We start from the raw sequence: 21310 nt of genomic DNA on the forward strand, positions 1-21310 counted from the left end.
AATTATAATGTTAAATAACTGACAGGAATGTGGCCATGGAAAATGATAATGAAAATATTGTATTTAAAAATTAATATCAGTGTTTTCTACTTTTTTCCCCCTTGATTTAGGCAAGGCACAGCAGGGAAAAAACTCACAGCATCTTATTGCTTGTTTGGTCAGTATCATAATTTCAATGTTACAGTTGTAGTAGCAGTAGTGATTTTTAAGCATTCCTTATTTAAAATAAACTGCTACCTGGAATACTCAGTTGTACTCAGAATACTCAGAATGCTCAGAAGCTGTTTGGTTCATGAAGCTTTAAGGACTTGTATTATTAATAATAATAATTTGGTGCAGAGGAAGAATGGGGTAAAAAAGAGAAATGAACTGAAAATGTATGTATTTGCAGCTCTGAAAATGGATTTGGAGTAATGCTTTCGTATCTTTTTGTGTGTTTGTTGTGTCTTCTTAAACATGAACTGTCCCTTAGTCTTCATAGCTGTGCAGGATGACTTCATTCTTGTAATAGTCCATTGCTAAAGGCAGGTCACTTAGTTTTCTCAGTGAGAGAATGAAAAGTACGGTCAGTACATTCCTCATCATTGTGCTCTCCTATGTGAATCTGAGAGAGGAGAGGAGAGGAAAGTCATATACAGAGCAAAGAAGTCAGACACTGCAAATATTACATTCCTATGATAACCCTTTTTAATTTATTACAGATTTTCAGTTCTAGATGGGGGATATAATTGCAGGAGCAGGGTCACAAAATCAAACGTACTAGAGAGGTGTATTCTATGCTTCATACATCTGCCATTTTCCTCTTACATTTAAATTATGTCTTTATTATCATACTTTTCTAAGAACATAATAAAGTGGACACCTGGAATTCCCATGAACTTTAGTTAACACAGCTGTATGCCTCTACCAGAGAGTACAGTTGAAATGTTTTCAGACGGTGATGAGCACTTCTATGGCTATGCAAAAAGTTCCTACAAGTGACATATTTTCAAAAAAGACATTGGAGAAATAACTAGCATTTTAAAATATCGCTGTTCTTATTCAGATCTCACTCTGCTGCCTTCTACTCCAATCCCTGTTCTTTTTGGATCTCAGGAGTGTTGCAGAGGCCTTTGGAAAGCAACCCATTCCTTCTTCATATCTAAAAAGATGAAAAGCAATAAGAGTCTCAAAAACTGTTATTCACATTTGTTCATAGTGCTTGTGGTAGGAACATAGCATGGTGTGCTCTGGCTAGCTTAATGGTGGTGCACTATTATAAACTCACTTTGTGTTCACCTAACAGCTCCAATTACACATGGTTACGCTGTAGGTACAGAAACAGCATCAATGATACAGTCTATCTTGTTGTTCTTTTCTTCTGCTTTTTACTCTTTCCCTTCTCCTTTTCCCTTTCCTTTCCCCTTACCCCTTTCCTTTCCTCTTTCCTTTCTGCTTTCCTCTCACCTTTCCTTCCCCTTTCTCCCCCTCTTCCCTTTTCCTTTCCTTTTTTTCCTTTCCTTTTTCCTGATCCTAGTTACTCAGTGCCTATTTGATAGCTTTCTAAGTACATTATAGACTCTTTGTTTATTCTATATCGCTGGCAGTCAGCGAATTTGCTTTAATTTCACCTATGTATGCAAAATTGTATTTAAAGCAATCCTTAAGTCTTGAGTGATGTAAGGAGTTAGTAAACAGCTTGTGAACACTATTGATTGAAATCAGTGGAATTGTTTACATGCTTGGTTTCTCTAACTTCTGTATGTCTATTTTATAGTTATTATAGGTTGAGTACATTTCACTTAAAGAGCTTATTCTCTTTGAGCGTTAGATATAAGGAGTTATTTACCAAGTCTAAATTTGTTGCTAATTGCTGCTTTCTTTAAAAAATTGCAGAGAAATGGCGATCCAGAATTAAACATTATGATGGGGATGAAGCAATAGCTCTTGAGTACTCAGAGAAAAACACATTGTTTTATTTTTATTTTTCATTCATCCAATTCATAGCAAGTGGTTGGAATCAGTAATTGATCTTTGTTTGATATCCAGTGTAGTTTGATATCCAGCGAGTCTCACCTTTTCCTCACAAGAGAGGAAGATAAAAAGCTTCTGTGTGCATACAAATCTATGAGATTACCTTTTTTTCCAAAATTTTCAGAAAGGAAGTGGCACTTAAAGGCATTTGATAGGATGAAATCTGCTATCCTTAATTTACTTTATGGGCGTAGCATTAGAGATCTATATGCCTTGTCAGTGGGAAATGGGAAGTCTTGGAATTTTTGAGTTCCTATTATCTCTGTGTGAGTGTTTCTTGGGAAAGGTATGCTTTCTTTAGAGGAAGCAAGTACAAAGAGAACTGGCATAATGAAGCCAAGTTGCTTGACTGTGAACCAAGCTATCAGGCTTGTTTTATTCTGGTGTTCTTAATTATCAGAAGGCTGCTTTTTTTTTTCTTTTTTTTCTTTTTTTTTTTTTTCCTATTGAATGAATGTAACATTCCAAATACCATTACTACTCACAGGGCTGATCAAAGACGCAGACAAAAGAAATCCCTGCGTAGGAAGTGGCTCATGTCTTGTAAAGAATGTGTCATGCACTCCAGCGATAGACCTTTGGGCCGTGAAACGCTTGGGAAACAAAACTTTTCTCCAAAGCATGCACTTTATTGAATTGCAGAATTAGATAATTAATCAAAATGTAAGTTATTCAACAATGATGTCCTTGCACTAAATGTCTTCTAAAATCCCATGTAAGGACTGAAATGCATGGCTGGTAATAAGTGTAACTTAATTTATAGGTATTCGTTAAATTCTTGGAAGCTGTAACAGGAGTTACTATAATAGTTTGAAAGTGTGGCTTGAGATGGATAAGAAATGGAAAAGGTGCCGTATCTTCAGGAATAAAGTGATGTGAAGGCTATAGTTCTGAAATACCCTCATCTGATATTTAATTACTGTGAAGTATATATACTATGACATGAAGATGTACTGTTTGTTAGTTAGCTAAGTTTGAAAGTGCAAAGTAAAGTGTTACCTTTGAACCACTGAAACACACAGAAGGAGAACTTGTTCTGTTCTGGCCATGCCTGAGTATTTCCATGAAGACACAAAGTGAAATTGTATGTGAAACTTAGAATTTATCCTGGCATTGATAATCAAAAACAATGACAAATAGAAACTGGCTACATGTATCAGAGTCATATCCACTACTTGTACAAAAGATGCCATTAACAGCAAATGAATGGCCGTGTGATCAGACAGCTGGTGATGTTCATATGTGGTAGCTGCCCGCAGAAGTACAATTACAGAAAGAGTAATCGTTTTCTGTGTCATGGGAACTACCTTCACCTCTACCTTAGAAGTCTCTATTTGCACATTTTATTGACTGACTCTTTTAATTTGTGGTGGTTGCTTTTGGTCAGTATTTGGCATGGAGGTCTTGTTCTTCCTCTAGTACCTGGTTGCTGAAGGATATAATATGACTTCTGAGTGTTGCTTTAGAAGAGAATTGATGTTCAGAGATGAACTTATGTTGCCATTTTGCAGGATTAGTGTGATTTAGAAACTCCAAATAGGTGAGTTTTCTGAGTTTAGTGAGAATTTGCACTTTCGGTGCATCTATGTCATGTATATAAAAGCAGATATGAGGATGAGACTTAGGCACACTTATGTTATATAAGGGATGCAGGTACCTATGGCTGTGCTTGTCAGCATTTATAACTTTTACGAGAAGACATTTCTTCATGTGTTGCCCTTCACCTGAGATGTGAGATTGACAATTTACCTGGTTGTTGGAAGTCGTTTGCATTTTAATAAAATTGTACTTTATTTTAAAAATAAATTATGAGTCATTTGAATTAATGTAATTATTTTTCATTCCTAAGCTCTCCCTGAGTTTTGACATAGGTACTGTACAGTTGTGGCTTGCTTTCTCTCCTTCAAGTGCATTTGGGATGTATAAGTTATCTTGCTCTCTGCCTGCCTCCCTCTCTGTCCCCCTCTTTTGTGTTTGTCTCTCACCTGTTCCTGCTGCATGCATGGTCTTCCTCCCACTTCCTCCCTTCTGCCTGAGCCTGCTGCCTCCCTTCCTCCCCGCCCTCCCTCCTTGCTGCCTCCCTCTGCTTCTGCCTGTTACTCCATCTAGGTCCCTGCCTCAGCCTCTGCCCATCTCTCCTCCCTGTGTCTTCCTTCCATGCCCTCCCTCTGTCTCATTTGCCTTCCCTTTGGTACCCAGCTCTGTCCTTCCATTTCCCTCTCCCCGTCTCCGTTCTGCTCCCTCCCTGGCTCCCCTCTCTCCTCCTGTCCTCTCCCTCTGCCTTCAGCATGTGTTAGACTGTTGATACAGGTTGAGGAAGTCCACATGGGATTTCTTCTTTCAGTTTCTCAGGTGTTTGGAGGTATGTTGAAATGAAAAGTGTAGTAATAACACCAAGGCTTATAGGGGTGGTAGTAATGTAGTCAAACACTGATCCGTCTTCAGTATTAGCATATAATCATTATAAGTTTATAAAGGATGTGTTCTTACCATTTATTATATGTAAATTTTATATTCATTTATGATTTAGTAGTGCCATGTCTGATTGGGTTTTAGGTCTTCTAATTATTTGGGCAAACGTAAATGTAGTTTTAAGTGTTAGGAACATTTCAATTTGTAAGATTTTCACTTGTTCATTAATTTTAGATTTATGCCTGATAGATATGAAGGTAAAAGGTAATACATAATTCTGATGGTATTTTTTTTTTTCCAAAATAAAAAACACTTTTTCATTCTTCTGTTTACTTCTTGTCAATAAAATATTTCTTGCCAAATTGAGGAAGCAAGTGGTTTCAAAGGTATCATTATAATTCTGTCATCAGATTTTATCATCTGCATAGAGCAAATCTTCCGAACATTAAATATAGCTCTGGTAGGAGGGCTTAATGGCGTGAATTAATTGTGCAGTGGCTTGAAAACAGAATTGTTCATATTTTAAATCCTGTAATTCTGTTTTGGAGCTTTTTTTCCCTTCATTTTTTCTTCTCTCTCTCTTTTATTTTTTTTTCAGTCCTTAATACTTTGCAGAAAATAGACCTTTTCAACAGTCTTGAAGGTAGTGTATTTATATGTACATGTCACTATCAGACCATGTAAACAGTTGATTTCCCTCCTGCTTATTAGCTCCCTGTAAGTATTGGAAGGCTGCAATGGTGTCCCTGGAACCTTGTCTTCTCCACACTGAAAAACCCAGCTCCTTCAGCCTTTCTTCATAGGAGAGGTACTCCAATCTTCTGATCATTCTCATGGCCCTTCTCAGGACCTACTCCAAAAGTTCCACATTTTTCTTGTTCTTGGGGTCCCAGACCTGGATGCAGTACTTCAGATGGGGCATCATGAGGGCAGAGGAAAGAGGAACAGTATCTCACTTACCCTGCTGGCCATCTCTCTTTTGGTGCAGCTCAGGATACAAGCACACACTGCTGGCTCATGTCTGTTTCATCTAGCAGGACTTCAAGTCCTTCTCAGGCTTATTTCAAGGAGTTCTTCTCCCAGTCTACATATATTTCTGGGATTGCCCTGAACCAAGTGCAACAGCTTGCTCTTGGCTTTGTTGAACCTCATTAGGATCACACATTTTAACCTTGTCAAGGTCTCTTTGGATGGCAGCTCTTCCTTGAGCTACCTTGAGCTCAGCTGTACTGCTCAGATTGGTGTCACCCACAAACTTGCAGTGAGTGCACTCAATACTATAATCTGTGTCTTTATTAAAGGTATTAAATAGTACCACACCCAAGATGGAGCCCGGGGGGAAACTACCTCTCACCAGCCTCCACCTAGACACAGAGCCATTACTACAGTGCTCTGGCTGTGGCCTTCCAACCAATTCTTTATCTGCCAAGTAGACTGCCTTCAAATTCATATCTCTCATCTAAGGATGTGATTTGGGTCTGTGTCAAAGGCCTTGCACAAGGCTAGGTAGATGACATCAGTTATTCTTCCTTTGACCTCTGATGCTGTCAACTCCATTGTAGAAGGCCACCAGATTAGTCAGGCACAAACTGTACTTGGTGAAACTGTGCTGGCTGTCTCAGATCACCTCCTTGTCTCTCATGTGCCTGAACATAGTTTCCAGAAGGATCAGTTCCATGATCTTCCCAGGTACAGAGTGAGGCTCACTGGTCTGTTTTTTCTGAGGTCTTCCTTTCTGTCTTTCTTAAAGATGGGAGTGATTGTTCTCTTTTTCCAGTCACTGAGGATTTCGTCTGACAGCCACGACTTTTCAGATACAATGGAGAGTGCCTTAGAAACCGTATCAGCCGGCTTCTTCAAGTCCTAGGATGTGCGTCATCAGGCCCCATTAGACTTCTACTTCAGTCTTGTGAGTTTGTCTCCAAATTGCTTTTCTCTTACAGTGGGAGGAAGTTTACTCCCTCAGCCCTAACCTAGAGATTCAGGGATGTAAGAAGCACAAGGAGGAAATCTGACTGTCAGTGAAGACTGAGGCAAAGAACTTGCTGAGTACCTCAGACCTCCCCATGTCGGTTGAAGCCAGGTCTCTCTTCTCATTGATCAGATGAGGTACACTCTCCTTGGCCTTTTTCGTCTGACCAGTGTACCTGTAGAATCTTTCCTGATCCCCTCTCTGCACATCCGGACAGCGTCCCTGCTCCTAGGCTGCATACCTCCTGTTTCCTTTGCCTGTACATTTCCTTGCTTTCCTTCCTTCACTTTGCCCAGCAGATACTTGTTCAGCTATGCCAGTTTCTTGCCTCTGCATGTTTTCTTATACTGAGGGATGGAGAGCTCTTATCCTCTCTGAAAAGTGTCCTTAAGAACTCTCTATTCCTATGTCCTTAAGGACAATTTCTCAACAATTCCTCAAACAGCCAGAATTTCATTCTCTGAAGTTCAGGGTCCTGACTTTTTTGTCCAGCCCATCTTCCTCACGATCACAAACTTTACCAAGTTATTGTCACTACAGCCCAGACTACCTCCAATCTCAACCTCTTAAATGAGCTCCACTGTGCTGGTGAGCACTAGGTTCAGTAAGACTTCTCCTGTGGTTGGTGTGTCTAATACCTGGACCAGGAAGTTATCCTCAGTGCATTCCAGGAGTCTCCAAAATGGCTTGTAGTCTGCCATATGGTCTTCCCAGCCACTCCATTTGAGTGGCTGAAATTCCCCATCAGGATAAGAGCCTACAAGTGAGACGCTTCTTACAGTTGACGCAAGAGGGCCTTGTCAACAGTCCCCCCTCTTGATCAAGTGGCCTGTAGTAGACCTCGACCACCAGATATCCTTTATTTTTCCTTGGAAGCTTCCCTTTGGGAATGGCTGGTTCTGGTAGTATTCTTACTGAATGAGGCAGACTTTCAGGAAGCAAGTTTTCAGGATTTGGAAGTCTGTATTTGTTATTGTTTATCTTACTGTGTTTATTGTTAAAACATAACATTAATGTATGTTAGCCCTATGCAACTTAAAACATAAATATGTGAGGCTTCTTCAAAGTACTAATGATGCTGAAAATCTGTCTTTTATTAGTTGATCTTCACACCACTTCTCCTTTTTGTGGATTATCTTTGTTACCAGTTTCCTCCTCTCTCCACAGCATTTCTTTTTGCAGTCTTTCACTCCCTGCCCTCAGTGTGCATTTAATCCCTCTTTCTCTTTTCTTCAGGTTTTCCTCTCCTTAACATTAGCTATTTCCCTTACTTTCTCATCAAAGTTTCATTTTTTTATTTCTCACCTTGCCTTTCTTCATTCTAAGAAATGAATAGAGAATATATGAAGAATCCTTGTTGGAAAGCCTTGTAGTAGGTGATAATGATTGCACCCTGTTAAATCTTTGACAGTTAATGAGAGCAAATATCGAAGTCAGTATCTGTAATCACCAATTAATTAAATACTGAAAGCTGCCTCTTTATGCCTATGAAACTTTTGCCCAGCCTTTTTTGTAAACATTAGTTTTATGAAATCTTTTTAGTCAAGATCTGCTGCTGATTATCTTCAATTCCAAAGTTAGTATATAATCATTTAACCTTTCAGTAACCTTTCTTAATGGAGAAATTTCTTTCTTGACCCTCTGAAGCAATTATGCCTTTGTCTACTTGGAATTTTTCATACATTCGTATCTGTGGCATGTGGGTAATCTCTTAAGAATGATCTGTGCAGATATGTAAGGAAGTTCACTCGGTAGATGTGGCGAGGTCAGTATGTGTCCAAAGATGCCTTTGTGAATGAGAGCAGACGCTAAATGCTGGAACTACAAAAATGAAACTGTGTCCAGTAACAGAAAATAGCAAATATAGTTACTGCAGCACTTTCTTTGTTAGTCAGTTTTTCTCATAAATTTGTGGAATTATCTATGCACGGTATCTTCAGAAAAGGAGTGATTTTATCAGATAACGACTGCATAGCCTGGATGTCACTACGTTGTTTGGTACTGTCTGCAGTGTGTACTGTTGTAACGCAGATAAGCTCATTTGGAAACACAGCTGTTAAACTGCTGATGATCATGTGGGTTGCAAAAAGAATTCATGCAGTGAATGTTATCAGAGATTTGGAATTATCTGGAACCGTACTTTTTTTGTGTGCTTGTTTTAATTTAAAAAGCTAGCAAGTACTAAGCAAGTGAGTCTATGCAATAGGATTTAATAAAGCAATAGACTTTATGACACAAATATCTTAGTTGCAGGAACAGAATCAAAACTTTTTATATTAATGAGATTTAAACCAAAAAAAATCTTCAAGGGCTGAATATTTGTTTAGTCTTTTTCTATTAACTGTTTATTATTCCATCCTTATAGAACATCTCTGTACATGTTTGTCATTTTTACTGATAGCTTACAGAACAAAGTATTTATAAAATAATGCTCTATATTAGTGCTGGCATTTTGTGTTGGAATTAAGGGAGACTTTTCTGCCCAGGTACTGCATTTGCTGGTCCTTGTAGTTAAAGACCTGGAAAAGCAAGGGTTATCTACAACTTGAGTGAGTTTATTATGGCTTAGTGATTTGCTGATTGATTTCATTTGCTGTCAGTTAAGGCTCTCTTAATGTCAGTTTTCTTTGCATAATGCCTTGAAATAAAGACTGATGAAGTTTTTTGGATTGATGCCGCTTACATAAACTGACCCTGATTTGCCCTTCTGCATGACAATATAAGTGACAGCAGTTAGAGGAAAATATAGCAATGAATATGCAACTTAAGGATTAAGTAAAACATGGTAAACCTTTCAGAATATAAAACTAGGCATTAAAAAATGGCTGTTCTGATAGTTTCACAGTTGTCCTTTGTTTAAGGAATAGGTCAGGGTAACATCCCAAGTGGTATACTACTGAAATGAAACTCAGAGAGGATGAGTTTAGAAGTTAATTTTTTCCCTCAAATGTGACCAATTTGCCACATATTTGTTGCCTATATATGAAGAACCTGTGTGTGTGTGTGCGCGCGCGTGCACATGCATGTGGTGTGTGTATTAGTAAATTGTAGCTTACCAATTCACATATCTTCTTAACTAAGAGTTTTCTCTTTTACACAGTTATCTTGCAGAAATTATGATCAAGTGCATGCAAACTAATATCTTGATTTTTCAGTTACTGAATTCTTTGATGGTCTAGTGATAAGTACTGTTTACATCCTAAGGTCACAGGTTCCAGCACTTTTATTAGACTGTGAAAAACAAAAAAAATTCTATAACTGATCATTTCTATTTCTCTGTATACTCCAGGATAAACGTGCTTGAAAAATACTTGCTCAATGTAGTATCCAATTTTATTATAATCTTCCTTGACTATTCCTTTGTTATGGTTTCTTCCTGTTAGAAGCAGAACAACATTAAGAACACGGTATCTGAGGAGAAAAGGGAGAAGGCTAGAAAGTGCTAAATTAATGGAAAGAGGAGTGTGGAACTATTTTGCAAACCTGAATCATGAGGATACACAGCCTGCATGTTGGCATGCTTACCTGCAAAGGATTGAATATCTTCTGGCTTTTGAAAAAATAGTGTAATTGGAAAGACCATCATTAATTAATTATCCGGGGACCTCGATAGAACTTGTATTCAGATTCCTTTGGATGGATTCCACATCATAATCTATTTTGTCAAAATACAGTTCTAAAATAAAGATCAAGATGAAGCAATCACTCATTCCATCTTTAAAGCCAAGTCTCAGTGCCACTTAATACTTGAAGATTGTAATTTATTTCTGACTTCTTTCTGTTCAGAGGCAGATTGTGTGATCTGCTGCAGGCTCCCATTTGTACATTCCCCCCTTCCTGATCATAACACAGTTGACAAATACTAGAGGGGGAGATAAGAGGGCAAAACGTCATGCCCTCTCTACTTGCTATAGTGCCAGAGTTTCTCCATCTAGCTTCCCATTCTGAAAGGAATCCCTTTTAAAAATAACGTTGAGAAAGATTACAAGTTGAAGCTTAAGTTCTGAATTTTTTACAACTGCTTGCAGTGGCCACAAGACTGGATTTTGAGCAGAGAGTCTCCTACATGTCAAAATGTGATGTTTGTCTGTACCTTGGCAAAGGTCACTACTCTAGATGCTTGATTTGTTCTGCATTTATTCCGTGTGAGACTTGCTGCAGATTTTACTCCTTTGGGAAATAGACTGTGGGACTGCATAAACATTTAACGCCTGGAGGGCACATAGACTGGCAGTAAATCTGCTTGTCCCAGCTTATAAACAGGTTAAATGGGGAAGTTAACAAAGGAAAGAGTACAAAAAACAGGACTAAAATGTCTCCAAAATCTCTCCCACTCTCCAACATCTTAGTTCAAGTACCTCTTGAAACAAAGGTCATACTTTTCTATTCAGTGGCCTTCAATGTTTCTTTCTTGTATTTGTTGTTTCATTGCCTTTTGAATCCATGTGAAGTTAACTATTCACAGTACTTGCAGAAAGAACTTTCAAAGCTTAACCACATACTTTCTGAAAAATTATTTCCAGTGTTTGTTTTGAAAATTGTTTTTGTTATTTCATTTAATGTTCTCTCATTTTTGTATTAAAAGAAAGTGCATAGTTATTCCTCATTTACCTCCTTTATGCTACTTGTGCTTTGACATCATCTGTCATATCTCCCACTACACTCGCTGTCATTTCTTTTCAGGTTAGTTTCACAACTCTCAGATTACAAGGTGAAAAACATGAGAAATTGCCTATAGTTTCTAGGTTTAGTAAACTGTGGAAGGGAATTTTTCTATGCTACCATTATCCATAGGAACAGTCACTCATAAATGATCTGTAGTGGTCCAGCTCTGAAAAATGAAAAAGTAGTGTGCTTCTTGAAACAGTTGATATCAGAGGTAGTTCAGAAAATGCTTTCCTCCAGGGTGTTTACAAGTTAGTATAACCTGAAATACGTGGATTACAAGTAGTACCTCTGGTTCGTCTTCATTCAAGGTTGCCGCAAAATCATATGATGTTGAGGTGCCTGCAGCCATGAGCAAATCTGGTGAAAAAAAGAGACTAAAAAGGATTTTCTCCCTTCTATTTATCATACTTTCCTCTAGGATATTTTACTTTGAATCCTGGTGCTAAATAATACTTCATGTTCTCTTGACCAATTTGTCTCACAAGTGCCTATCTGACATAGTTTTGTCCTTTCAGTGTTTCTACAAACATCCAATAATTCAAATAGTCACTATGTCTTCTTTTCTTAGGCTTCTAAGGAATTGGATCCAATTGTTGACTGATGGCCAGATAGGGGAATGGACCTTAATTACTTGACTCCCAGTCTAAATTATTGTCTGCAATAATGATGATACTTTTCCATTGAATACAAAAACACTTAATGAATTTAATGAAGACAGTAAAAGATCAGTGTCTTCCAAAAGATTATCTAAAAAAGCGAGATATTCAGATAGCAAGTCTTTGAGTTGTTGTCTCAAGTTGTTGAGTTGTCCACGTTGATCTGAATGCGGACAACCTGAGTTCTGCCAATGGAAAGAGTTATTCTCTGCTCCTTGTCTTTCAGGCTGTTCCAAGTAAGCGACTTTCTCACTTAGTTTGTTGACTTTTTTCACAGAAGTGGCTTTAAACCCAGACTCTGATGTAGTGGTGTCTTACTCATCCACTAGCTTTCAGCTGATGTTGAGAGGAATTTACCCTTCTGCGTTTAAGTAATCCATCTTCTATGTGACTAATACCAACAAGTTAGACAAACTGTCTCCCATCTAGTTGTTCAAAGGCTTGTTTTTGCTCAGCGCCTCATTGGAAATTGTTGTTCTTCTGAGTCATTTGATAGCGAGGGCTTACAGTCAGGCTTTAATTTGGTGTATGTATCCTCCAAAAACCCACAACAAGCTTATATTTCCTATTTGTAATTAGTGGAGACACATCTGTTATTTTGTTGATCATATTCATTAGAAACTGAGGACAACCATCTAGCATTTTATTGTTAAAAACTGTATCTCCTGTGTAGGTCCTTACTTGGGTGGACTTGACCTCACTTTGCTTTATGGCAAAACTGACTTTCAGAAGGGTTTGGACTGTTTTCTTCCCTTTCTCAAAAACTTCTTATGCTGTGTTGCCCCACGTGATGGTATCATCAGTGTACTGCAGGTGTTCCAGAACTTCCTCTTCTTCCAATGCAGTCTGGATCATCCCATGGTAAATGGTAGGGTTGTGTTTCCACCCCTGGGGCAGTCAATTCCAGATGGTGTGTCTTAATTTAGACCACGGTAATCCACTGCTAGCCTCCACTCTCTGTTGGACTTTCACACTGGTCATGTCAGACTATTAAAGGGTGAACGTGTGTTTCTGATTATTCCTTGGCTCTTCAGTTGATGAATAAGTTTATGAATTGGGATCAAGGAATCTCCGTTGGTACAATAACTGCCACTGGTGCACCATTGTGATAGCAGTCAATACCTGCTGCTCTATAACCCTCAGGGTTCTCCAGAAGACATAACAGTTCTCATGTCTACTCAGTCTACTAGAAGTAACCCTTGTCATTCCTAACAAATCCAGTCTACAACATGGATTGTCTTTGTCTTTTTGCATTAAAAATACAGGGTGGACATATTTCACTCTGCTTATGTAGGATATTTTATCTAATTCAATTTGAAAATGTTTTAATCTAAAATTAGGAATTGGACTTGATGATCCTTATGGGTCCCTTCCATTTCTGGATGTTCTGTGACTGACAAACTACTTCCTGTGTGCAGAAAGGAAGGGATACCTTCATAGCTCTGGTCAAAATATATAAGAAAATGTCTATACTTAACCTAGATTTTGTGAGATGATAATTTTCATCTGTTGGGGTCAGTGACAGACCTTCTCTGCAGTTAACACCAAACTGTTGTTAAAACTGATTTTTTTTTAATGTGTATTTTAAAGTATTTATAAAAAGTCTCAATAGCATCTATTTGCCTGTAGAGCATTTGCCTTCATAAAAGAAATAGAAATTTGTCTTCAGAAATTAATGGAGCACCCTTTAAAAAGAGTGAAAGAACTGTATTTTAATTTTCAGTAAATTAATTGTTACTGATATGTTCACAAATAGTCTTAGTGTTGGTTAATTTGTTTAGATAGTTTGTGCAGAGCATTTCAGAAATTTTCAGATCTAGCATTTACCTACCATCTGAAGTTCTTTTGTTGTTTCAGATTTTCATGTTTAATAACTTCATAAATTAATGTGTGCTTCTCTCCACACATTAAGTTATTCTCATTATTAAATTCTCATATGCATACAAATACAACTAATCCATTAGATTTCAGAAAGTTATGACTTTCTGTTTTAGGTAACATTTGTTTATAAAAATGTCACTGTTTTGCTTATATTGGATATCCTATCTGTAGAGAGTATTGTCATAAGAGTGAGAAAGAATAGATTTATCTTGATAGATAAATAAATATATTTATTTTATATATATATATATAATATAGATTGATTCTGTTTCTATAGACTTGGTTGTGAAAACAGATTTTTTTTATTCCAGCTTTTCTACATTTTTTCTGGTTCCAAGATGTCATTACAGTAGACCAAAAGCAACTTTATCCAGTTACAACAACAACTACTTCTACTTGACATTTCACATGGATTTTGATGAAGTTTTAATCTCACGTCACCTCATGACTGAATGCTTGATGGGACACTGCAGGTTTTTGAATAAAACTGCATCCTGACATTTCTATTACAACTACTCCTGGTTAGTTCCTCTTATTAGTGGCAATATGTTGTGCTCGCTCTAGGGAGATTTTCATGCTTTCATTTGAGGCACTTTCCACATTGAATCTCATTTTCAGTGGCTAGCTGTCCCTCTTTCTTTCATCGCTGTCTAGAACATATACAGCAAGAGAAACTTGAAGGAAATGTACTGCCCGACAGTACACTTCTTTCAGCTGCCATTTCTTTCTTGCCAAAACTTTTGTCTTGAAATTATCTTTCCCCCACAGAGTAAAATATTCTTTCTGTATTAACTCTGTGTAGGAAGACAAGAAGGGGTACACTGTATTGGTAGGATTTCCCTTACCTCCAGCTTAACCTGTGTGTTCTTTGGGGCAGCAATCATTTTCTGTTGTCTGTCATGGAAGTACCCTTGGCTTAGTGCTAGAGATGGTATGAACAATGGTTCACAGAGAACCATTCTAGTGCTAGAGATGGTATTCACAAGTAGATATTACCAGCCTATACCTGCCTATATTCCTTGATTTTGTGAAGTGGTGATTTGCTTACATTGTCTGTTATTGAGTATTAAAGGGTACAGGAAGCTGCTTTGCTATAAAAATTTCAGGATCCTTTCTGTGTGCTCGTACCAACAGACTCATTGGCTAATGGTCTTAATCTATCACTTTCCAGATCAATGTTTCTTTTGAAACTATTAGGCTTTGTAATAATTTCCTTGGCAATTGTTGTTATGCCCATCCACTGTGGTTTCCAGTAGAAGCACTTTCCCTTCAGTCTCCATTTCAAAGCTCCCTTTTCAATTTTCTTGTAGGAAGTCATGTCATTATCTCTTGCAGAGAATCTTGCCTTTTATTTAGAGCTTCATTCCCTTGGGCAACCCTCCTGAGACCTTTGGGGTAAAGTAATTGTTATTGGAGCGAAGGAGATAGAGTTAGGCCCTGTGTGTGGCACTGAGTCAGCTTTGGTTGGGGGAAAAAAATAGTTGTAACAGAACTGACCTGCTTTTTGGCACATTTAAATTGTGCCTGCCACGCTTGAATGGAACACAACAAAAAGTTTAGTGTTGAAATGAGATACAAGTAGAATAGATCATTAAAGAAGTGCCAAACAGCTGCAAAAGTTCAATTTTTGCTGAATGCTGTTTCCCTTGAGTTTTTTTTTTTTTTTTCTGATGCCTTAGAAGCTGCTGTATTTACATCCTCCACTGATGTTGCCACGAGACATTTTGGTCAGGGTAGCCAGGGCAGCCAGAATGGGATTTCAAATGCTAAAATGTTTGGTGGAAATAAGTTTTAATCCTTTCTTCTCGAGATATAGAACTCCTAAATCTAAAATAAATCATCTGAAATTTTGCCTCTGAAAACCAAAATTAATTGGAGAATGTTTTGTTTTGTGGACTTTTTAAACTAATCTTACTTAGGCCAGTTTGGAGCAGGGCCGTAACGACAGGCATTCTGTAAGTGATCCATTAAACTTGTAGAACTCTAATCTGTGGAGCTGTTTTCACACCAGTTGCCTTTGCCTGCTCTGCACTTCAGCTAAATTCTGAACCATAAATAAAATTCCCAATCCTTTCAGATTCCCATCTAAGCACCTTGTTATACTGAAGTTAATATTTCATTCTTCTGAAGTTTATTCATCATTCCTTCTCTTGTTCTTTTTCATCTTTTTGTTTATGTTGCCCTCAGGTAAATTTACTACCTGCTAACATTCTTTTTAGTTAAAGAATTTCCTGAAGGGAGAACCTAGCAGGCAAATGTTAATTTTGACTCTTATATTTATTTATTTATTTATTTATGTTATATACATATATATATATATATATTTAGCAAATTGTGTGAAGTAGATGATTCTATTTTTTTGGCTGCTGTATGTGCATTGTCAGGCTGTTAGTATGCTTGATACCTTTTTATTATCAGCATTTCACACCTGGTCCCTTTTAGCTTTGTTCACTAACCAGGAGATACAGTTCTAGAACAACAGTAGGCCCGATAAGATCACTAGATTCATATATTATGGATGTTAAAATAAAGAAACTGGTTCTTAATGACTAGGTATTTGTAAATTCAAAGTGGTCTAAACCTATAAGTGGATGCTTCAATTTGCAGATATTTAGAATTCATAATCCAAATAAAAATGCTTTGTTTCAAACTATGTTCATTCTCATTAGAAGAGTACTAAGTTACTGAAAATGATGTACAGCACAAGAAAGTAATAAGATATTCAAATATTGGGAAGAAAAAATCTGTAGGTCCTCTGGAAGGCGATCTCTAATGTTAAGTGTTCTCAGTCCTTTAAAAGATTAATGTGGAGAAAGAAATCACAGCTTAAATTTTGCAATTTCCCTCTGCAGTTCAGTGATCTGTAGCATACCAACAGCATCAGTTTGTCAACATTTCAAGTTTGTCACTTCACCAAACTGAAGCTTTAGGCAGAGTATCTTTGTACTAAAGATGAGACATATATGAACAAGTCATAAGGACCTTCTTCCTCATGCCTGCATTGAAATAAACCTCATCTACTAATTTTACTTAAAGCATGTTAGATTTTGCCTATTTTCAGAGTATTACAGCACCACCAGTAGGTGACTGTGCACATTGTTTTGCCCTGTCCACATCAGGATCTGAAATATAAAATAATTAGTTCTTTTATCACATGAATATCATTAAAAAAAAAAAGTGACATTTCCTGATTCATTTCTAAGAAAGCTAAATTGTTTATTGGGATTTCTAGACTAGGACACTGTCTTGAACAAACAAACAAAATCCTTAGATGTACTTAGGTTTAAAATAACTTGTCCATTAAAAACAACATTTGAAAATGGGACTTTGATGCTCTTGCAGACTTTGTGCCCTGTCCAGCACTTTAATCAAAAAAGCATAATTTCTCACAAAAGTTGTGAGGAACCTTTGGAGACCATCTAGTCATACCCATCTGATCAGGCAGAGCCACCTGGAGACAATTGTCCAAGACCCTATTCAGGGAGCTCTTGAACATATCCAAGGAGGGAGATTCCATAAATTTTCTGTGCAGCTGTTCTGTTGCTCAGTCACCCGGATAATGAAGTGTTTCCTGTGTTCAGACAGAACCTCTGTGTTCCAGTCTGTGCCCATCACTTCTTGTCCTGACACTGGGAGCCCTTGAAAAGCGTCTGGTCTCATATTCTTTGTACCCTCACTTCAGGTACTTACGTTGATGAGATCTTCCTGGAGCCTTCTGTCCAGGAACAGTCCCAGTTCTCATCCTTTCTTAATTATGTAAGAGGCACTCCCGTACTTCAGTTACCTTTGTGTCTGGACTCTCTCCAACATGTTCATGTTTCTCTTGTATTGTGAGTTACACACTGCTCTAACTGTGGCCTTACCTATGCTGAATATAAGGGAAGGATTAATTCCCTCTACTTCTTGGCAATTACTTTCCCTAACACAAGTCAGGACATCATTGCCTTCTTTGCCACAAGAGCACTCTGCTGGCTAATGGTTAATTTGTTGTCCACCAGAACCTCCATGCCATTTCTGCCTTTCTGCTTTTTAGCTGGGTGGCCCCCAGTATGTCTTTGCTCACGAGATCGTTCCTCTCCAATTGCAGGACTTTTCACTTTTCCTTGTAATACTTCCTGAGGTTCCTGTCAGTGTACTTCTCCCACCTGCCGAGATCCCTCTTGTATGGTGACACAATCTTCTGGTGTATCCACCATTGCTCGAAACTTTGTGTCATAAGTAAACTTATTGAGCCCCTTTGTCTGCACTGCTAATGAAGACATTAATGAGGACTGGGCCTTGTATTGACTCTTGGGGTACGTCTCTCCACATTGACTTCCAACTAACTTTGAGCCACTGATCACCTCCCTTTTGGGCTTGATCAGTCAGTCAGTTTGCAGCTTTACTGCTCTCATCTGTCCCATCAGGCTGGTCATTTCATTGTTGTAACTTTTAAATTAGTCAAGTGTGACTTCCCCTTTGTGAATTCATGCTGACTACTCCTGCTGATTTTCTTGTCTTTTTTATGCCTGGAAATAGTTGCCAGGATTAGGTAGTCCATTACTTTCCCAGGGACTGAAATGAGAATGACCATCCTGTAGTTCACTTGGTCTTCCTTCTTACCCTTCTTGAAGATAAGAATGATGTTTGCTTTCCTTCTGTCTTCAGGTACCTTTCCCAATCACTGTGTCTGATGAGTGGCCTCACAGTGACATCTATCAGTTACCCCAGCACCTATGGGTGCAGTTCGCCACTAGACTGGTGCTCTCTGCCAACATTACAAATATATTTTTATCCTGTGAATTGCAGCTAGTTGTTTGGGAAATCACGCTACTGTCGTGCTACTGTTTTCGTGAAGCTGCTCATCTCCTAACTTAGTGTTGGAGCACTGTCATGGTTTTATGATTTTTGTTTTCTTTGTGACCAGCACTAAGACACTTTAGACAGTGTAAACACTTCTGCCATTATAAATCACTTGTACTATTTCAGTAGCATATGATGTAGAACTTTAACTAATAGTGAAATGGTTTATAAAGTAGAACATTAGGTGGAGTAAAAGAAAAGGGAAGATGTCACTAAAAAAGAACAGTTCAGTGGACTACTTCTTCTTTGCATTACAGTTACTGTTATTAAAAGAGACAAACCTTTGTAAATTTTAACCATAGTTAACTCGCATCCCATGTTCCATCCTTCAAATGTCCTTGTAATCACAGAGTAACAGAATGGTTGTAGTTGAAAGGGACATCTGGAAGTCTCCCAGCCCAACACTCCTTCTCAGACAGGGCCACCTAGAGTCAGTAATGTTTAAATTTCATGTTCTCCAGACCCACAATTGTTATATCCTTGTTTGAGTCTTCCCACTACTCAACTGTCTGAAAAGATTTTAACTTCTAAAGTGGTCTGAGTTGCATTAATATTGATTATTATAATGTTCAGGGATCGCTACATCTGGCCTTTCTGAATAGAAGTAATTTTCTGATGGATATTCAAAACCAGTTTTTATTTACAATAGAAGACAAATTTTTATTATTTCAGATGTTCTGTTCCCAGTTTGCATGTCACAACATTACCAATGCATTTAAAACAGGAAGTCCTTGCTTAAATGCAGATCCTGCAGCTATATCTGAACGTCAAATTTTGCACTATAAAGATTAAGCAGGAGAGCTGTGGAAGTGTTTTACATCTTACTGCTCTGTATACTTAAGATTAAAAGAAAACACTCCTTAGCAGGAGAACAACAGAATTCTGCAGAGCAAGACATCCCTTCTCTGAAATTCTATTAACAGACGTTCTTGATTGTTGAACAGTTTTCAGAGCTGCAGATATGTTTGTATCTGTCAGCCAGAAATAGAAATCTAAATTAAACTGCTGGACTCCGGTAGAGATGTGTTTAATCGCTATCTGATAGATCTTATAACATGCAGGTGATCGGGTTCTTTCCCCCTTCCATGTGTGTCAAGCTTTCTAACCAGTTAAACTTATACTGTAGAAAACAGTTTTGTGACTGACGTGAGTTACAGAAAATCATATGTAAATGAATGCCTTCCAATGGCACATCTAAAAACCCAATGTATTTGCCTTTCTCCCAGTGGCATTTAAAATAAGTGTTCTGCACACTCATTATCAAGGATTCCGTGTCACCCATTGGAAGACCCAAAAACAGTGTTTTCCCTAACCTGACCCTGAGTGAGAGAAATCCAAGCTGACCCTGACTCTTTGCTAGGGAGCTGCAATATACTGTAAAGAATGCATACCCAGGGTGCATAAAAGCTGCCTTCCACATTGTTAAAGAATTGTAAATAACTGAGAAATTGCTTCCTTCTGGACTAAAAAAATCTACATGTCGTAGAAAAAAGTTCACCATACCTGAAAATAAAAGCTGGAGAATGAATACGTTTTCCCTAGATTGAAAATTTTTGGACTTGTTGAAGAAGAGAGTAAACGAAATAGCTGAGCTGAGCAGCAAGGAATTTATACTGCTGTTTCAGATAACTGCATGGGCTTATTGTGCCTTTATAATTGTAGAATGAATCTGTGTAGATGAGTGGCTTCACTAGCTTTGTGGTAGTGGAGGTGAAAGGAAGAAGGTAAGGAACACTCTCGACGTATTCTAATTCATTGATACTTTTAAATATAATGAGGGAAGTAATCAAAGGAACACATAAGGTTTTTTTTGTTGTTTTTTTTTTCTGTGAGACACAGCTTGTTGTGACATATTGGTATAATCCTTGCTTATGAGTCACAGGCCCACTCCACTGAGGTATTTCAACATATGTCTGATATTTAACATATGGGCAGTTGCTATATGAGGGCTCTCATGCAGTTTTATATGGGGTGTGAGTTGTATCCACATTCTTGCTTGGTATTGTTTGTGAAGAGCTGCAGCATTTTAGTGAAGTTGAATGTAAATGAAACTGTTTTAAAATTGGGATCTGAGCTCAGAGAAGCAGATTTGTAGAACTGTGTGCATCTCCTTCCAGGACTAGCACTACAGCATTTAAAATATTTTGGATATTCTTTCCGATGAGAAAATATATGATGGTATTAATTTACCACTGATGTTTTCTACATTTGAGAACGAAGTGATCTGACTGACTTCAGCTATGCTTTTAGTCTCAAAAGCAGTAGTGTGTTTGGAAATAAAGAAAGGAAAACAGTAAAAATCTTACTGAATACATGCTTGTGGTACTAAGTTTATTTTTGCCTATACCACAGAATTACATTCAAAAGACCAATTTCATATCATCTGAGATATGTTCATACAGTAGAAACTGACTACAAGTCATTTCAGAAGGGAAAACTGTAACCTGTAAAATGTGATTAACCAGTTGTAAAGAAGTCCAATAACCTCAACAGTGTTACTCTATTTCGGACAGATATGAGTTTACTAGTACTGCCAAATCATTTGTACTCTCTTGCGCTGCTAACTTTATTATCAGTCTGATCAATATTACACGGTTGGGACATTCTTCCACTAAATACATGAAAACAATTATATTTTCCCAGCTATATTGTAATCAGATTATTTACTTTCAGAGGTCTCTATTTTTACTCTGTTTCTTTTGCTTCTGCCAAATTAATTTTCTTTTTTTAACATGGAGTGTGAGGATTAATAACTCATTTTGATAGTAGGAACATTAACCTGAAACTGTAGTGATTCTTTGTGGAAAGAAATTGATCTAGCACTTTCTTATATTTAAATATAGTGAAAAGTATTCTCAGCTGCTCA

The 21310-nt window shown here is 37.7% G+C and overlaps 1 protein-coding gene across 10 annotated transcripts in view; it reads left to right on the top strand.

Moving 5' to 3' along the window:
• CCDC171 (coiled-coil domain containing 171) overlaps positions 1-21310 on the top strand; it is a 253486-nt gene that overhangs the window by 120647 nt on the left and 111529 nt on the right. The window lies entirely within an intron of this gene.

This window comes from Gallus gallus, chromosome Z (assembly GCF_016699485.2).
Source record: "Gallus gallus isolate bGalGal1 chromosome Z, bGalGal1.mat.broiler.GRCg7b, whole genome shotgun sequence".
In the NCBI taxonomy this organism is placed as follows: domain Eukaryota; kingdom Metazoa; phylum Chordata; class Aves; order Galliformes; family Phasianidae; genus Gallus; species Gallus gallus.